At 40.5% G+C, this 18,398-nt stretch overlaps 1 protein-coding gene across 1 annotated transcript in view; it reads right to left on the bottom strand.

The window, feature by feature from the left end:
• LOC122796717 (probable enoyl-CoA hydratase echA8) overlaps nt 1-18,398 on the bottom strand; it is a 939,187-nt gene that overhangs the window by 725,919 nt on the left and 194,870 nt on the right. The gene's annotated exons all lie outside the window — the stretch shown is intronic.

Below are 18,398 nucleotides of genomic sequence, written 5' to 3'. Positions count from 1 at the left end.
TTGGAGCTCTCCTGGGTGGCCTTAAATTTTTGGCCCCTCTGAGGAACTGCTTGAGCAGTGGGTGAGAGAAGAGGGGAGGCTCTGTGCTATAAGGAGCTGAAATGTCTGAGGCATGAATTTTGATGGAAGAAAAGCACAAGCCCTTATGAAGCATCTCAGTCAAGTATTGTAGAATCTGAGGTAAATTTGGCACTGCTGCGTTTATTCCTTGAGATTGGTTCCAGGAACAAAATCTTTTCCATTGTGCAGCATAAGATTTTCTAGTACTAGGCCTCCTTGCTTCTAAAATGATATCCATCACTGATTTACTGAGGGATGGTAAAGGAGAGATTAGGTAATTAGCCAGGCTGCTAGGTTCAGGGTTTGCAGCCGAGGGTGCAGAATCTGGTTCTCCTGCTGAGACAACAGGGAAGGAGTCTGAGGCAGGTGCTATGGAGCCAAGCGTGACACACTGCGCAAGAGTGGGTACCACTAATGGCGAGGCCAGTCTGGTGCAATTAAAATAGTCCTTGGCTTGACCTGTTTGATCTTTAGTAGTACCTTGGAGAGCAGAGGCAGAGGAGGAAAGGCATAAACTGATAGGTTTTTCCAGCTGAAGGATAGAGCATCCACTTTCCAAGCTAGCTTGTGGGGAATACTTGTGCAAAATTTGTCCAGTTGATGGATCTGGGGGGAGGCAAACAGGTCTATATCTGGGCTCCCCCATTTGCTTGTCAACATGTTGAAAATCCTTGGTTCCAGTTTCCACTTGTGTGGGTCCATGAGGTTTCTGCTTAGTCCATCAGCCAGTATATTTAGTTTTCATGGCAGGAATTGAGCTTGTAGATTCACTTGGTAGCTCAAGGCTGTGTTCCACAATGCCATGGCTAGTCTGCAGAGGGGGTAAGAATGTGTACCCCCCTGCTTATTTATGTACCACATGACAGTGGTGTTGTCCGTCTTTACCATTAGTTGTCCTGGAAGAATGTGGTCCTTGAAGGCTGTCAGAGCATTCTGTACAGCTGACATTACGTTTTGATTTATGTGCAGGTGCATTTGACTTGGGTTCCATTTGCCCTGAATGCACTTCCCTGCCAGGTGAGCCCCCCATGCATAGTCTGATGCGTCTGTTGTTAAGATTTGGGTGGCAGGGGGTAATGTGAATCATAGTCCCAGTGGAGGCTGGTGACTTCAAATGAAAGGGGGGCTGCAGGAGACAGCTAAATGGATGGGGTCAATGGGAAGGGGTGTGGCCAACTAGAAAGGGAAGGAGCTATGCTCAAAACCACAAAAACTGTAACTTTAATTAAATACGCTACCCTGGGTGCCAAATCATCATTATGAGAGTCCAATCAAGACAAAATGAAGTGTAGAAGAAAAAAATATTTCAATGCATTGGCTGCATGACTGCTTACTTAATATCTAGATGGAACAAAAAGGTTGTGAGGCATGAAAAAATAAATTACTTTTTAAATACATTACTGGAATGCCAGTCAAAATCAAGTATAAGAAAAACAAGCAGCACTCAACTCAAACCACTTCTTCTTGCACTGCAGTTCTAAATTCTAATTATAATTTATATTCAGCTTTATTAAAGTACCAAGTAACATGCTGAAAGTAGCAATCTCTGTGATACCCCCACTTGCAAAAATGTTTCTTACCCAAAAAAGACCTGCTGCCTGACAACAAGTATCTACTTGTTTCATGGGGAAAACATGATCAACGTAAAAAATGAAAAGCAAACAAGAAACAAGCTCAAGATACATTGCTTAAAGGATTACTGCACAGGTTAGGACCACACATGATAGATTGACATTCTGTTTAGTTTACTGGCAAAGCCTGCAAAGATGACTGCAAGTCTCCAACAAATGTAATGAGCTTCTTAAAATAATGTAATCCTGTCCTTTATTACAAATACTGTCATATGCATTTCAATACCCAAGGCTTATACGTTATCTAGTTATGTAAGTATTCTCTGCATGGCAACAACAGAAAGGCTTTCAGTGTTGGCAATTCTTTAACAGTATGCTTATTAAAGCTTACTTGCATCTTACAGTCTCAGACAAGCTTACCAAATGGTCATTAAAGCATTGCTACTTAAACACAGAGCAACAAGCACTTTCTGAATAATATTAAGCATAAATCAACAGTATAAAAATATGACAGAAACCAAAACATTCTGCAAAATCAAGGACAGATGAAAAGCCACTGTAGTACTTGTGTCTACCTTGGATGGGGGGATACTCTGCACATTTATACTGCATAACTGCTTCTTCCCTTGCTTGGACACATCCAGAGTCACTACATGGGGGAGTGGCGTGCAACAAGTATGTCACAATTTACAATGTCTCGACCTGACTGTGATGGCCCTGACACATTTTTCATACCTTTCAACCTCAGAGCAAGAAATCTAGACAAAGCCATACATAGAAGTGGGACAAAGGCCCAAAAATAAGGGCAAGTTTTAAATATTGCTCTTATAAACTTAGAAATATAATAGAATAGTAGATCTTGCAATACTATGGATTTTCTGAAGGGTGTCTAACTTCAGTCTTTAATGATTTGCCACTAATTTGCCACTAATTTGCCAAATAAAATCACGATTTTATGAAAAACAAACGAAAAATGAGATGCAAACATATAAAATAGCCACACAATACAGCTGGGAACCTGTCAAAGAAGGGATACTTTTTTAATATTAGTACTGCTAACTTGAACAGCTGAGCAACTAAAAGAATCTACATGCATTTCTGAAATAAAAGTAATCTATAACTCTGATTATTACAATTATTTATTAATTGTAAACCCTCCATGTTTCTTCCAAAACTGCCATTTTGCGGAGGGACTATTAGGGGAAGAGCAACATTTTGAGCCAAAATCGGGGACAGTTAAGAGGTTTGGATATGCCTAATTCTATAAAGCAATTTATTTGCACGTACCTCTCAACCTGTTAATGCAGGAAATCTGGACAAGACCAACTATATTGGGGGAACATATAAACAGTACTAAAAATTGCTCTTGTATAAATTGAAAGAGTTGATAGAATAACAGGTCTTGCTTTAGCATGCATTCTTCTGAAGGTTATGAAGTCTGAAACTCAGTGTCTGTCATTATTTAGTGACTTAATTCCTAAATGATTTGCCAGAAAACCACAAATGTTATGAAGAACAAACTAACAATAAGAAGCAAAAATCTATTCATTCTGCAAAAATCTGGATAGTTGAGAAATATAGTTCAGCCAGGGCTGTCTTTGAGTTTGCCGCCTTTCCCCCTCACAAAATCATGGTCGAATGGAGCCTCCCCCCTGCAGCCATTCCAATGAACCATTACTTGGCTATTTCACCCCATTTACCATAAACACCAATGCGCATACTGCTTTACTTCTGCTATGATTTGGACTTCATTTGAAAATTTTATTTTGCATTTTACAGCACAAACACTAATAGATATCTGCTAAACAAAGCTATGCAGTCTCACAATGAAAATAAACTTCAAATGTTTGTAATTTTTATTTAATTAGCATTTGTTAACCAGGAAAGTCTGACTTGGAACAAAAGCCAATTTTCAGCAGAGGCCCAGGGAGAAGAACTCCAGACACATATCTTTGTAAGATGGGAGGACACCAGAGCACATCCACACAAACACAGGGTGAACATGCAGACTCCACACAGAAGGCACCCCAGCCAAGAATCAAACCAGAGAACCTGTAGCTGTCAGGCAACAATGCTACTACTGAACCACTGCACTACTGACTGTGTAAAGACGCAAAAATATAGAAATCACAGATTGTATGAGGAACAGAACAGAACAAATATGAGGCAACAAATCTGCAATTTTTTTACAAATGGTGGTGGGTAGGGAATTCAGGCTCTTGCCACCTGGGAGCAGCCAGCCTATTTCCTTAGTAAACTCCAAAGTCAGTAAAGTGAGACCAAGTCCAAGTCCGTTCCAAAAGCCAGCAATGAGAGGAAGTCCTTTATGCGAGAGCAGAGCAGGCTGGGTGCTACCCAGCCTGGGGATGTTGCAGTCTAATCCCCCTTCCAGTCTATGCAGTTGTAACTACATAGACTTCTGGGATAGTGCTGCTGAATGCTCTCTTCCTAATTCGGACTGCTGGTTAGACCATCTGGATTCTGTGCGCATGCTCCAGACTGGTTCACCAGCCAGAAACGCCACGCATGTGCGATGTTTCGTGACTCGTGTTTGACATTTATTAGTTTTTATTTTATTTTACTTTTTGTTTTACAGCTGGGGGGCTGCAGTCCTGCAGTCCAATAGAACGAGCCACCCCTGGGATTGGCATGCCTACCTCCTCCCAGTAACAGCCTTAAATGTCAAGAAATCCTCTACATGCATGGTGGTCATCTGGTCTCCAGGAAACCATGGCTCCCTCTCACCCAAATGAGCAAGACATAAGCTGCTCATTTCCTTTCTTCACATAACAAGCTCTTCCAAATCACAATCCACTATCCAGGTTGGCTTAACTCGGTAACTATCAAGGGTTTGTCCTTCTACACCATACAGCCTGGCTTTCACCAAGATGTTCTTGAATTCTATGAGGGACTGGTATGTGATTGATGCCACATTCCAGTTTTTGCCAATTCTGTATCACATTTCTGAAAATGACTATTGCTTAAGAAATTTAACAGCTCAGCAGCAGAAATATATTATTTAACAAATCAGAGAAATGAAAGACAAAAATCAAGAATGTGTCACACTGCTAAAACAAAGAGGGTTTGGGGCCTTTTTTTCTATCTGGCATCTTCTTTCAATAAGTAAAAGTGGGCAACTGCAAATGGGTTGCAAAATATGCAAGTGACTGTGGAGGGAGGGCACTTTTACCTGTTCCACAGACACTATAGTGCTGTAGGGACTTGTGTACACTGTACTTTTACTACCCTCTGGAAACAGTCTGTATTCATGATCATGCATTGCACGATTTATGTCAGCCAGTCAAAACATTGAAAATAATTGCTGAAAGCCCCTCACCCATAAACATATCAACTCCTCAGTTGTACAACAGTGGAGAAAAGGCAACACATAATGTTTGCTGAAAGTAGCTTACAATGATAATTTTTTTGCACTGGGGTCAGCAGGACAGACATCATTGAAAATCTCCAGATGTTCCCAACCATCTGACATTCAGCATAAAGAAATGCAGTGCCCACACTATGGGAAGACTACTGTGAACTTTGACTAAAATTTAGATGGTCAAATATGAAAAGCTAGCATGCTCATAAATTAATAAATATTAATAAATAATTCCATTTCTTCTACTTGTTAACAGAGTAAGAAAACTGATTAAGAACTTTTACAGGCAAAGCTGACTCACATGAAAACAGTGATGGTGAACCTATGACATGCGCATCAAAGGTGATATCCCATGATGTTTAGGGTGACACGCCAGCATTCACCAACACCCGAGTTACCAAAGAAACTGCTTTTGCATTCATTGCTCATGTAAAGTGCATTGAATTATTTTGTGCCAGGAGCCAGTTCAACAACACTGCTGCAGAGGTAAAGAAGTTATTAACCTCACAGACTATTTTGGTATACTGTCTCGATAGAGTCTGCTAAGGGCAGTGCTGACATTGTTTGCTCTTCATGGTTACACTTCTGAAAAGTCAAGTAGTCCGCATTTCTAAGCATGTGCTGTTTTACACTCCTTTCAACTGTCCTTCTTAATCCCTTTTAAAACTTAACACTTAATGACAATAATTAGATTTATAGACTTATTTTACTTCACAAAATGTACATTAATTCACGTTAATTATTTCTGTCAGCGTCTCGAATTAACAATACTAGTAGACTAAAACTGCCCATGACTCATTTCTAGATTTGTCCCTGATTCTGTTGAGATTTATCTCTGATGTATTGAAAGCTATGCTGTTTTATTTAATCAGTGCATTAATTTGCCTACTTCTTTCCTGTCGCCACAATCTGACAGTGAGAGGGTGCTGCATACTGTGGAGATGCATAGACAGCTCAGATTTTATTTGGATAAAACTAAAAATATCAGAAACTCTGATCAGTTGTTTGTTTCCTTTCATCCTAGGTCTTTCAGATAAGCTGTTTCCAAGCAAATTATTTCTGCTTGGATTTTATAGGCTATTTCTTTTTGTTACACTTTTCATGGCAAGAGCCTTCCTTCTTCTCTAAAGGCTCATTCTACTAGAGCTGTGGCTTCTTCTGGTGCTTTTGTCAATGGCTTAGACACTAACTCTATTCTTGAAGCAGCTACCTGGACTTTTGTGCATACTTTTATCAAACACTACAAGATGGATGGTATCTCCAGAGCTAGAGCTGGTTTTACCAATGCCATTCTTCATGGCTTCTTAGAGGGCCCTACTGCTGCTTCCTCCTCCCAAGTTTCTTCTTGAGCTTTGTCACTCTCCAATATCATCACTGGACTTAAACAGCAGGGAATCCCATACGTGATGAATACTGCAACGGTGAATGTAAGGACACCAGTGGAGCTACAAAATTTAAGTTAAATGGATAGGTTAAGGAAGATGTCAACGTACTCATTGTATGCTCTAATGATGGGTGATCTGCATCTGCTGTAGTCTTCAAGACACCATCAGTCCATATGCTTTTTGAAACACTGTCTAGAGCACACACTCCAAAAGGCTAAAACCAGTACAGCTAACTTGTTAGTAAAACTAAGATATAAAACATAGAAACAGATTAGACCCTGCCAAGATTATCTATCTATCTATCTATCTATCTATCTATCTATCTATCTATCTATCTATCTATCTATCCCTCTTTGGTGAGCTGGTCAAAGGATCCTTTTCAGCCAGGCCAAGATGACATTAAACACAGTGGCGGCTGGTGACTTCAAATCAAAGGGGAGCTGCAGGAGACAGCTGAATGGGTGGGGTTAATGGGAAGGGGTGCAGCCAACTAGAAAGGGGAGGAGCTATGCTCAAAACCACAAAAACTAACTTTAATGAAATTTGCTGCCCTGGGTGCCAAACCCTCATTATGAGAGTCCAATTAAGGCAAATGAAGTGTAAAAGAATAAAAATATTTCAATGCATTGGCTGCAAGACTGCTTACTTAATATCTAGATAGAAACAAAAAGGTTGTGAGGCATGAAAAAATAAATTACTTTTTAAATACATTACTGGAATGCCAGTCAAAATCAAGTATAAGAAAAACAAGCAGCACTCAACTCAAACTGCTTCTCCTTGCACTGCAGTTCTAATTATAATTTATATTCAGCTTTATTAAAGTACCAAGTAACATGCTGAAAGTAGCAATCTCTGTGATGCCTCCACTTGCAAAAATGTTTCTTATCCAAAAAAGACCTGCTGCCTGACAACTATCTACTTGTTTCATGGGGAAAACATGATCAAAGTAAAAAATGAAAAGCAAACAAGAAACAGGCTCAAGATACATTGCTTAAAGGATTACTGTAGAGGTTATGGACCACACATGAATGGCATTCTGTTTAGTTTACGGGTAAAGCCCTCAGAGATCACTAGAAGTCTCCAACAAGTGTAATGAGCTTCTTAAAATAATGTAATCCTGCCCTTAATTACAAATACTGTCATAGGCATTTCAATACCCAAGGCTTATGCATTATCTAGTTAAGTATTCTCTGCATGGCAACAACAGAAAGGCTTTCAATGTTGGCAATTCTTTAACAGTATGCTTATTAAAGCTTACTTGCATGTTATGATCTCAGACAAGCTTACCTGATGGTCATTAAAGCATTGCTACTTAAACACTGAGCAACAGGCACTTTCTGAGTAATAAGCATAAATCAACAGTACAAAAATATGACAGAAACCAGACCATTCTGCAAAATCAAGAACAGATGAAAAGCCACTGTAGTACTTGTGTCTACCTTGGATGGGGGATACCCTGCACACGTACACTGCATAACTGCTCCTTGCCTTGCTTGGACACATCCAGAGTCACTACATGGGGGAGTGGGGTGCAACAAGTAGGTCACAATTTGAAATGTCTCTGGCTGACTGTGATGGCCCTGACACATTTGTCATACCTCTCAACCTCAGAGCAAGAAATCTGGACAAAGCCATACATAGAAGTGGGACAAAGGCCCAAAAATAAGGACAATTTTTAAATATTGCTCTTATAAACTTAGAAAGATAATAGAATAGTAGGTCTTGCATTAGTATGAATTTTCTGAAGGATATGAAATCTGAAACGCAAATGTCTGTCATTATTTTCTAACTTCAGTCTCTAATGATTTACCACTAATTTGCCAAAAAAACACAATTTTATGAAAAATGGACAAAAAAAATCTGATGCAAAAATATAAAATAGCCACACAATACAGCTGGGAACCTGTCAAAGAAGGGACACTTTAATATTAGTACTGCTAACTTGAGCAGCTGACAAAATAAAAGAATCTACACGCATTTCTGAAATAAAAGTGATCTATAACTCTGATTATTACAGTTATTTCTTAATTGTAAACCCTCCATGTTTTCTTCCAAAACTGCTATTTTCCGGAGGGATTATTAGGGGAAGAGCAACATTTTGAGCCAAATTCAGGGACAGTTGAGAGGTTTGGCTATGCCTATTTCTATAAAGCAATTTATTTGCATGTACCTCTCTACCTGTTAATGAAATAAATCTGGACAAGGCCAAATATATTGGGGGAACATATAAACAGTACTAAAAATTGCTCTTGTATAAACTGAGACAGTTGATAGAATAACAGGTCTTACTTTAGCATGCATTTTTCTGAAGGTTATGAAGTCTGAAACTCAGTGTGTCATTATTTAGTGACTTAATTCCTAAATGATTTTCCAGAAAACCACAAATTTTATAAGGAACAAACCAAAAATAAGAAGCAAAAATCTATTCATTCTGTGAAAATCTGGACAGTAGGGAGGTATAGTTCAGCTGGGGCTGTCTTTGAGTTTGCCGCCCTTCCCCCTCACAAAATCATGGTCGAATGGAGCCCTCCCCCCTGCAGCCATTCCAATGATCCATTACTTGGCTATTTCACTCCATTTACCATAAACACTAATGTGCATATTGCTTTATTCTATGATGGTTTGGATTTCATTTGAAAGTTTTATTTTGCATTTTACAGCACAGACACTAAGACATCTGCTAAACAAAGCAATGCAGTCTCACAATGAAAACAGGCTTAGCAATAAAACTTCTCTGCCCTTGAAACTCACATTCAATGAAACAGCACTGAAACCCACATTCAAAGAAAATACATTTTGCCAGTGGCAGATAAAGATTAACTTTCGGCTGTTTTCAAATCATAGGCCCCTTGCACATGAAACATACATATGCTCTTTGATACACCTTCCTGATTGTACTAAATTATATTCCTTGTACAATACAGTACAGTACAGTTGTTAGACGGCATTTTAAATTTATTGTTTTGAACATTTTTCCTGTAAACAATGAAACAAAATGCATGCACTAATGACAAAACTACCCAATTCAGAACATTTCCATCATAAAAGTCTACTCAACCTTCTACAGTCCACCAGTATCAGTAAATATGCACAATCTCTGAAGTAGTAAAAGTCATCTAAATAATTCCACATTAAATAAATCTGTAACAATGAAGAGGTTGCTGCTAGCAAACAACTTTATATGTCATTGTTTATTCATCTACAAATAAAGTGCCTGTTGCCCTTGAGGAATAAATTGCATATGCTGCATGCATTAAAAAAATGATAAGCTAGTAATATCGCAATAGGGAATGTATGGCAAACTGATAACAAGTTCATAGTTACTACTCTAGGTATCTTTGCCAAAAAGGGCTGCAGCATTCACCCACTTTGCAACACAGTACAGTATCAGCAATGCATCTATCTACTGTGGGAGTAGACCCCACAGCCTTCTGCATCAAAAGCAAGTATACTACCTGTTGTGCCATTAACAATGCAAGCAGAATTAACAGAATCAGAATAAGCAGCACTAAAGTTTTGTTCCCCTGCAGCTCTCAGCTCCATCTAAAATCTACTCGACACGCAGTTGTATCTCTGAACTTTGCAGCACAAGAAATCTGGAAAAAAGCCAAAATTTATTGAGGGGGTGACACAAAAGCCCCAAAACCAGGGACACATTTTAAACATTGCTTGTATAATGTTGGAAAGTTGCTAGAATAAAATGCTGTGTTACCACCATACATTTCACTGCCACGTCTTTAACCCAGGGGACCCTGTGCAAAACAGTCAGAGAAACATACCACTATGCCAAATTAGCTGTTTTGTGAAACAGAGGAAGACAAACTTAAATGGCTACCATTTAGTGAATTCAGTTCTCACCATAGCTGTCAACCTCTTGGCACAAAAAACCTGAACTAAGCCAATAATGGGGGAATACAGCCCCCAAACATATTCAGTGAATTCAGTTCTCACCATAGCTCTCAACCTCTTAGCAAAAAACATGTGGACAAAGTCAGTAATGGGGGAGGGAATACAGCCCCCAAACATTCAATGAATTTAGTTCTCACCATAGATAACTCTCAACCTTAGCACAAAATACCTGGACGAACCCAATAATGGGGGAATATAGTCCCAAAAATAGGGACAAATTTCAAATATCCATGTTATAAACTTAGACAACTGCTAGAATAAACAGTTTTGTGTTACCATATACTTTCTGAAGAATGTGAAGTCTGAAATTCTAATGCCTGTTATTTTTAAACATTTAACCAGGAAACTAGTCTGACTTGGAACAAAAGACAATTTTCAGCAGAGCAGGGAGAAATGCCAGACACAACTTTGTAAGATGGGAGGACATGCAGACTCCACACAGAAGGCACCCCAGCCAAGAATCAAACCAAAGAACCTGTAGCTGTTACGCAGCAATGCTACCAGTGCACAACTGCACTACAGACTCTGCAAGGAAAAATGTAGATACAGAAACCACAGATTTTATGAGAAACAGAACAAATATGAGGCAAAAATCTGCAATTTTTTTTTAGAAATGGTGGTGGATAGGGAATTCAGGTCCTTGCCACCTGCATCCAAGGTACAGGGTTCAAGCCTGAGTATCTTTACCCACCACCATTTGTTCTCTCTAGCCACCAGTATATAGCAACTGGAGCATTTTACACACACACACACACACACACACACACACACACACACACACACACACACACACACACACAAACACACCACACACACCCTTCCTTTGTCCAGCAGTATAATTCATGTCACGAAGCCTTCACCTACCTGCTGTAAAAAAATGTCCTACCCATTTCACGAATGAAGCCCACAATCCAGCCAGTGACCAAACACCTACCCGAAGTCTTTGTCCAGCAGTAATCCACGAATGAAGCCCGCGCAGCAGTGAAAGTCTCGTGAGAGCAGCTCACCCCTCAGTGGTTCTGCCTGCAGCTGAAGCAGTCCGGAGCTCCTCTGTTCTGTGCGGTCGTCACAGCACAGATTGCTGGGTACCTCTTTGTCTGTATCCGGACTGCTGATAAAGGCAGTTTGAGTTCTCTAATGTGTCCGCGCATGCGCAGCAGAGTCGGGACTCGTGATTTTTTTTCCTTCTGTTTTTGTTTTCTTGTTTTACAAATTTTTCTTTGTTTTTTCTAGGTGGGAGGGCTGCAGTCCAGCAGCCCGATAGCACAAGCCACCCCTGGGTAGTCCCCTGTTTTGGTGGCAGGCCTCTGCCCACCAAAGGAACTCTAGGCATAGGCAAGGTATGATAGGAATCCTCGCTTCTAGATCCTGTGAATGTTGACACCATAGGCTTTTGAGATACCACTGTAGTTTCCTCATATGCAGACTTGCATACGGAATTAGAAGAATGCAGGAGGCCATGAACCCCAAGGCTTGCAGTATTTGCCTTGCAGATAGCTGGGTTTTTGTGGCCATTTGTTTGAAGTAGGTTGTCAAATGAATCTGTTTCTCTGGCATGAGGAAAGCCATCTAGGAGGTTGCATTCAAGCTTGCTCCCAGGAATATAATTTGTTGACAGGGTACCAGGTGTGATTTATTTTCATTTATGGTGAACCACAGACAAGTCAGTACCCTTTGAACGAAGATCAGATGATTAAAAAGAATGTCCTGGCTTTTTGCCTGAATTAGACAATCGTCCAGGAATGGGCATATCTGAATATTTATTTGCCTGCAAAATGCAATGAATGGAGCTAGGCACTTTGTGAATACCCTGGGCGCAGTAGATAAGCCAAAGGGCAGTGCAGAAAACTGATAGTGCATGTAGTCTGCTTTGAAGCATAGGTATCTTCTGAAAGACTCCCTGATAGGGATGTGCAGGTACGCCTCTTTTAAGACTAGTGTTGCCAACCATGCATCTTTGCCTAGCATAGGAAGCAGCTGGTGAAGAGTTAGCATCCTGAATTTTGGAATCACCAGAAAGGTGTTTAGAGTAGAAAGGTCCAAGATAGGACACCATGTACTGCCTTTTCTGGGTTCCAGGAAAAGTCTCGAATAGAAACCTTGTCCCTTTTCCTCTTCTGGTACCAACTGAATAGCCCCTATGTTTAAAAGAGAGAGTACTTGATTTGGGGCCTCTGCCCACTGATTTGGGGGTAGATCTGGCCACCCGCTTGGTGTTGGTAACATGTGGAAGTGAAATCTGTATCCGTGGGACACTATATTTAAAACCCATTTGTCCGGGGTAATGAATTCCCAGTTTTTTGGCCTGCAGTCTTTCCGCCTAAAGGAGCATTCAGTTGGGAAGAGCTAGGAAGTTTTAAAAGCAAGTCATTTGAGACAGTTTTCCATGGGGGGGGGGTCTTACTACTCCCAGATTTTGGTGCGGAATCCTCCCACTGCTTAGTCTTGTGTGTCCCTTGGGAATGAAACCTGGGGTTTCTGCTTTGTCTGGGTTTGGCTTGAGAAGACCTGGAAGGGGCTGGAAAGGACCAATTTTTAGAGGGCCAGTGCCTACTAAATCCAGGAGGCTGAACTTGTAAGAAAGCTTTATAATAGTTTGCATAGATTTATCTTTATCTTCCATCTTTTTAAGAACTTCCTCAACCTTGTTGCCAAACAGGTAGTCCTGATGCAATGAGCATCCAACAATTTAGCTTTAACATGATCAGGCAAAGATTGCTCCTTAAGACAAGCATGCCTTCTGAGCACAGACCTAGTAACAGCAGCCCTGCAAAAGGCCTCTAATGAATCAAATCCACATTGCAAAGTATGTTTTCCAACCCGTTCAGCAGAATGCATTAAATCCTGTAAATCTTTATTTTCAGCACAGTCAGGAATCAACATAATTTTCTGTTTAAGCAATCCAATAACATGTTGTTGATACTTTAACATATGAAAGTGGCAGTTTAAAGCCCTAATGGCCAAGGTTGCAGAAGTGTAAACCTTCTTACCCCATCTAGCCAGCACCCTGGAGTCTTTATCAGATGGGGTAGGATTTTTAGCAGTAGAAGCCTTAATGCCCTTGGGTCCCTGTGAAATAGTCTCTGGATCCACAATAGGATTTTTAAAAAGGAACTTGTGTGAATCAGGAACACTGTAATATCGGTCAGGGTTTCTAGGAGCAGGAGGCAAAGAATCAGGGGCCAAACTAGATTCTGAAAAGGCATCATCAACAATGTCTAGTACAGGAGGTATAGCTAAAGGCCTATGCTGAGCCAGGAGTAAGAAATCCCTAAGCCTCTTTTTTGAATCAGAAAAATCCGGCTTACCCAGTGGAAATGCTCCCTTAAAGTATGTAAGGTCTCACCAAAAGAAAAATCCTCTGGATGGGAAGCAGAGGGAACAGAGTCCTCTGAATCAGAATCCTCGTAAGTAGATAAGGGCAAATCCAGATCATCAGAAAAATCAGAATCCTGGTCAGAAGATTCATAAACAACTTCTGTCCTAGGTCTCTTAGAAGGGGGTGGGGTTTGTTTCCCCTGATTAGAGTTATAAGATCTTCAGCCATTCTTATCATTTGTTTTTTAGGCATAGAGGCCTGAGCATGCGGCCTGGGTGTCGGTTTCTTATGCATGGTTTGAGATTTTGTCCTAAATGAAGAAGGAGGCGTCGGTTTAATATGCAAGTCCGTAGGCCTGAATACACCCTCAGAAGTGGGTGCCTGCACAGCGGCTCCGGACCCACCCAAGGTAGAGACATCCACAGGTTCCACAGCTGAAGCATCTCACAGCATACCGGGCTCCGAATGGGTCTCAGTAGAGGCCTGCAAGTCAAAAGTAGCAGGTATCAGGGACTGCAAAAGTGCCTCACTGAGTACCAGCGAACTGGCGACTGGCTTAGGAGAAGCATCGTCGGCAGCTTTGGACCTCGGCAGCCTGTCTCTGTCTTTATCTTAGCATTTTTTTCGGAATCCTGGTAGTCGGATGGTTAACCAACGACATTTCTGGATAATTAAACCGAGAACCTAAACATTTAGAGACGAAAATATACCAACGGTGGATAGTGCGCTGATCAAATAAAGCACAAAACCGACAGCAAGGTACGTCGTGGTCAGGGCCTAGGCAAGGAATACAGTACGAATGAAAATCTTTGTGAAGTATTTGCTTTTCACAAGTAATGCAATTATTAACTTTTTACTGACATCGGAAGGAGCAAGAAAAGTTTCCTCAATGGGGTACTTAGCTTTAGTTGATGACTTCGGTTCTGAAATTCAAACATGAAAATTTCAGGAGTCGGCCGACCGGCACTTGCAAACTGCTTCTGCTTTGAGCACCGCATGGCAAGAAAGACTGATGTAATGGTGTCAGCTGCATGTTTTATACCCTTGATGACCTGACGTCATGGAAGAAGGGACAGCAACTGATGCAGGACCAAAGACTTTGTTAATCAGGCCGACTGAGTGCTACTGCAAGCAGATAACCCAAATGTAATGACTGCAACAGTGAAACACGAAGAACATCTATGACTGTGACCCAAACAACCCAAGATCAACTAGTAATATGGGTGCTAAGGAGCAGACATGAGAGGACAAAAATGAATAGCCAATGCTGGCGGTGCCCATTCTGGGAAGATGGAGGTGATCTGGCCTGCTGCGGTTCTGATACATGTTGCAAAAACAAGTACACAGCATGCAGTGTCAAGCCATCTGTGTGTGGCTGCCTTCATGAGGCATATGTAGTAACCTGCATATCCACAAGGGGGAGGCAGAGCAGACCCACGTTAACTGTCAGGGGAGGAATTAAAGTTAGAGGAAGACAAAATCGTGACAGCTGCCCTAATGAATGACTCCTGTGACTGCCTGTCACCAACTCAGAAAGAATGGAGCAGATGAGTAACAAGAAAGCTGATTATCAGTGGAGGAAAAAATATGCACAAAAATTATTAATAACCTCCTACTCTGACACAGTAATGATTAGGGACTACAAAACTTCATGTACAGCTAGTAGTGATAGAACTCCTGACTATGCTCTTCTTTAGTGCTTTTCTGTGGATTCCTGAAGGAAGGCAGCTTGGCTTGCCTCCATCCAGTGATGTCTGTCCATGCATATTTAAATGCATTAAAATGATAGACAAAGTCTCAAGAAATATTTATGTTAACTGTTAAAACAGTGGAAAATGAGTAAAGGAAAAGATGGGTTCCTTATAACACATAACTCCACAATCAATAGAGGACGGCTTCAGTGTCTTCTCACACCCACACACTTATTTGTCTTCCTTCTAAGGAGTTAGCAGTGCTGACTTTGATCGCTTGGTGGAGCCAAAGTTTCAGAGGTCTTGCATTCTACAGGAGAGGAGGTGTATATCAAGTCCCATAACAGATCTTCATTATCATTCACAGCAACACTACTCATGGACTTTTGCATAGCAAGAGTTTTGGCTATGCAGTATTATGCATTATACTTCCCAGTTTTCTTTAAAGTTCATCAGTCATCACCATAACAAGAGAAATATTTGCTTTTTAAATATTTCGTTTTTTTTTAAACCAGTCAACAAAAAAGTTTGGAAAGTATAATCTTGCCGCACAGGACAACATTCATAACTAAATTTGCTTTGCTTGGATCAGTGGTCAGAAGTACTGTTAAAAAAAGTAAAAAAAAAGACATTTGCTGCTTTCCACTGGAAATGTTTTGGTACGGACAATAATCAAAATGTTATCCATGTAGGCTGAAACTTCTGGGAACATGGAATCCCTTGGTACAAGGATGTAACTTTAGAAATCACATGAAAATGTTAACAAGGACTTCATATACAGCAACTATATCTGTAGGAAAAATAACCAAACTGACACAAAAGTGCACATTAATTTTTAAACCTTACATAAGAACTCTGTTTCACATTATGGCTTATATCAATAGGGCACAACTTGCTCTGGAGCTTTGGACCACAAATGAGCTCCCCCTGAAAATCCTAAACTACAAAAACAGTACAACAGAAACTCCCATGAAGTGGTTTTATTCGTTCCTGCCGTCTCTAATGCACCCTCAGTAGTCACAGAATACATAATAATGAAGGACATATTGAATTTTCATTTCCCTTTTTTGTTATCACTTTGGTTTTCCATAAAGAACAATACCGTTGTTGCATCAGAGAAGGTAACGCCCTGATTTTGCTCTTTGTTACCCCTTATATAAAGAACATGCACGCTCACAGTATACATTACCTCCCTTACAATTTCTGTTCACCTATCCTAACAATTTGCAGAATATTTTATGTGCGTGAACTCATGGTGAATAGCTGAACTGGAACTTAGTCAGTGTTTGCTGAATTTTGTTATTTGCTAGTAATTACAGGTGTGGGGGTAGACACATTCTTTGATTTCCTGTCCTTGCCTATTTAAGTGGTACAGTGTGAAATATTTTCTGCTTAAAAACCTCAGCTTTGGCCGGCTAAGAACTTGCTATATTCAACTGGACGTATAAGAGAATTTAAGTACCTTTATCTGCTCTTTTTTTTTTCAAAAAAATACAGTATTTAAATTGATTTTAACAACTGTGTTGCAGGAATATTAACTGAACTGGAAGTTTTCACTCTGCTCTTCAGTTAGTCCCACCCACCCTCCTTGCTTTTGTTTTGGTGTTAATCTTAGTGGCCTTGCAACTGCCCGCCCCTCTTGTAAATTTGTGTTTGGATACTCCTTCTGGGCCCATCTCATTTGCTCACTCAACTGAGTGCAGTGAGATCATATTCTGATTTCAGGCACTCCTACTGTGTACAAAGAGAGCATCTGGGAAACAGAAAAAAAAAAATTAAGCTTGTTTCCTGCCTTTCCTGTTAAGTGGTATAGACTATTTGTAGGCTTCTGTGCCCCCAAGCCCTTCTGTGTTGGAGGGAAGCCTTCTAGCTTAGTTTTTTTTTCTTATAACTAGCCAGTTTTCTAGTTTCAGCACTCAAATCTGTTTCTTTGATCTCAGCACTTGTTCAGAAAAAAAAAAAAATTTCATCTGCTTTTAGTGTACTTGTGTTTCTACCTACTTTTTTTACTTTTGCATCATCTTAAAAGTACTCAGCTGTATTTATTACTGCTTGGTGTAACTCATTCTAAGCCTTTTGGTTTAAACACTTGGGCTTCGGACCAGTTGTTTTGCACTGAGAGGGTTTGTGGTCTGCACTGTAGTGGCAAAACAGGTAGGTTACATCCTTCTAGGTTGGGAACTGCTGACTGAGGGCTCAGTGTCTGTTATTCTAAAAGTGTATTAATTTTGGTTTAAGCACTTGGGCTTTCAGGCCAGTTATTTTACATTAAGAGGGTTTGTGGTCTGCACTCTTGTGGGAGGAGAGGCTGGACTCTGCCCTTCTGAGCTGGGAATTTCTGGTTGAAGGCCTATAGTGCATGCATATCTGAACTGCTTCTTACTGAAGTTGGTGCGCCTTGTTTGCTGTGGCACAGACTGGATTCGGGCCTGCTGGATCTAGCTTTGTTTGTGTAACTTGAGCACTAATCCAGGCATTCTCAAAAGTATTCAATTGTATTTATTACTGCTTGGTAGTAACTTGATTAAAGTGTAGCTATCATTCTAAGTCTTTTGGATTAAGCACTTGGGCTTCAGACCAGTTGTTTTACATTAGGAAGGTTTGTGGCATGCACTGTGGTGGCAGGACAGGTAGCTTTCATCCTTCTAAGTTGGGAACTGCTGATTGAGAGCCCAGTGTCTGTTATTCTTAAAGTGTATTAGTTCTGGTTTAAGCACTTGGGCTTCAGGCCAGTTATTTTACATTAAGAAGGTTTGTGGTCTGCACTCTTGTGGGAGAAGAGGCTGGACTCTGCCCTTCTGAGCTGGGAATTTCTGGTTAAAGGTTTATAGTGCCTGAATATATGAACTGTATCTTACTGAAATTGGTACACCTTGTTTGCTGTAGCATAGACTAGATCCAGGCCTGCTGAATCTAGCTTTGTTTATATGCTTGTTGTTTGTTTGCTTGTTATTTCCCTGGAATGCTAATTCCACCTAATACGCGGCTTCTCAGCGCTTCTGTGGATCACTAGTGATATCTGCATTGCTTACTGTACTTATTTCCTTATTTCACTTGAAAGAAAGTTACTGTTTGTCGTTTTTG

Source organism: Protopterus annectens, chromosome 3.part0 (assembly GCF_019279795.1).
Source record: "Protopterus annectens isolate FY-2018-M chromosome 3.part0, PAN1.0, whole genome shotgun sequence".
In the NCBI taxonomy this organism is placed as follows: domain Eukaryota; kingdom Metazoa; phylum Chordata; order Ceratodontiformes; family Protopteridae; genus Protopterus; species Protopterus annectens.
This window is presented reverse-complemented; position numbering and strand designations above follow the sequence as displayed.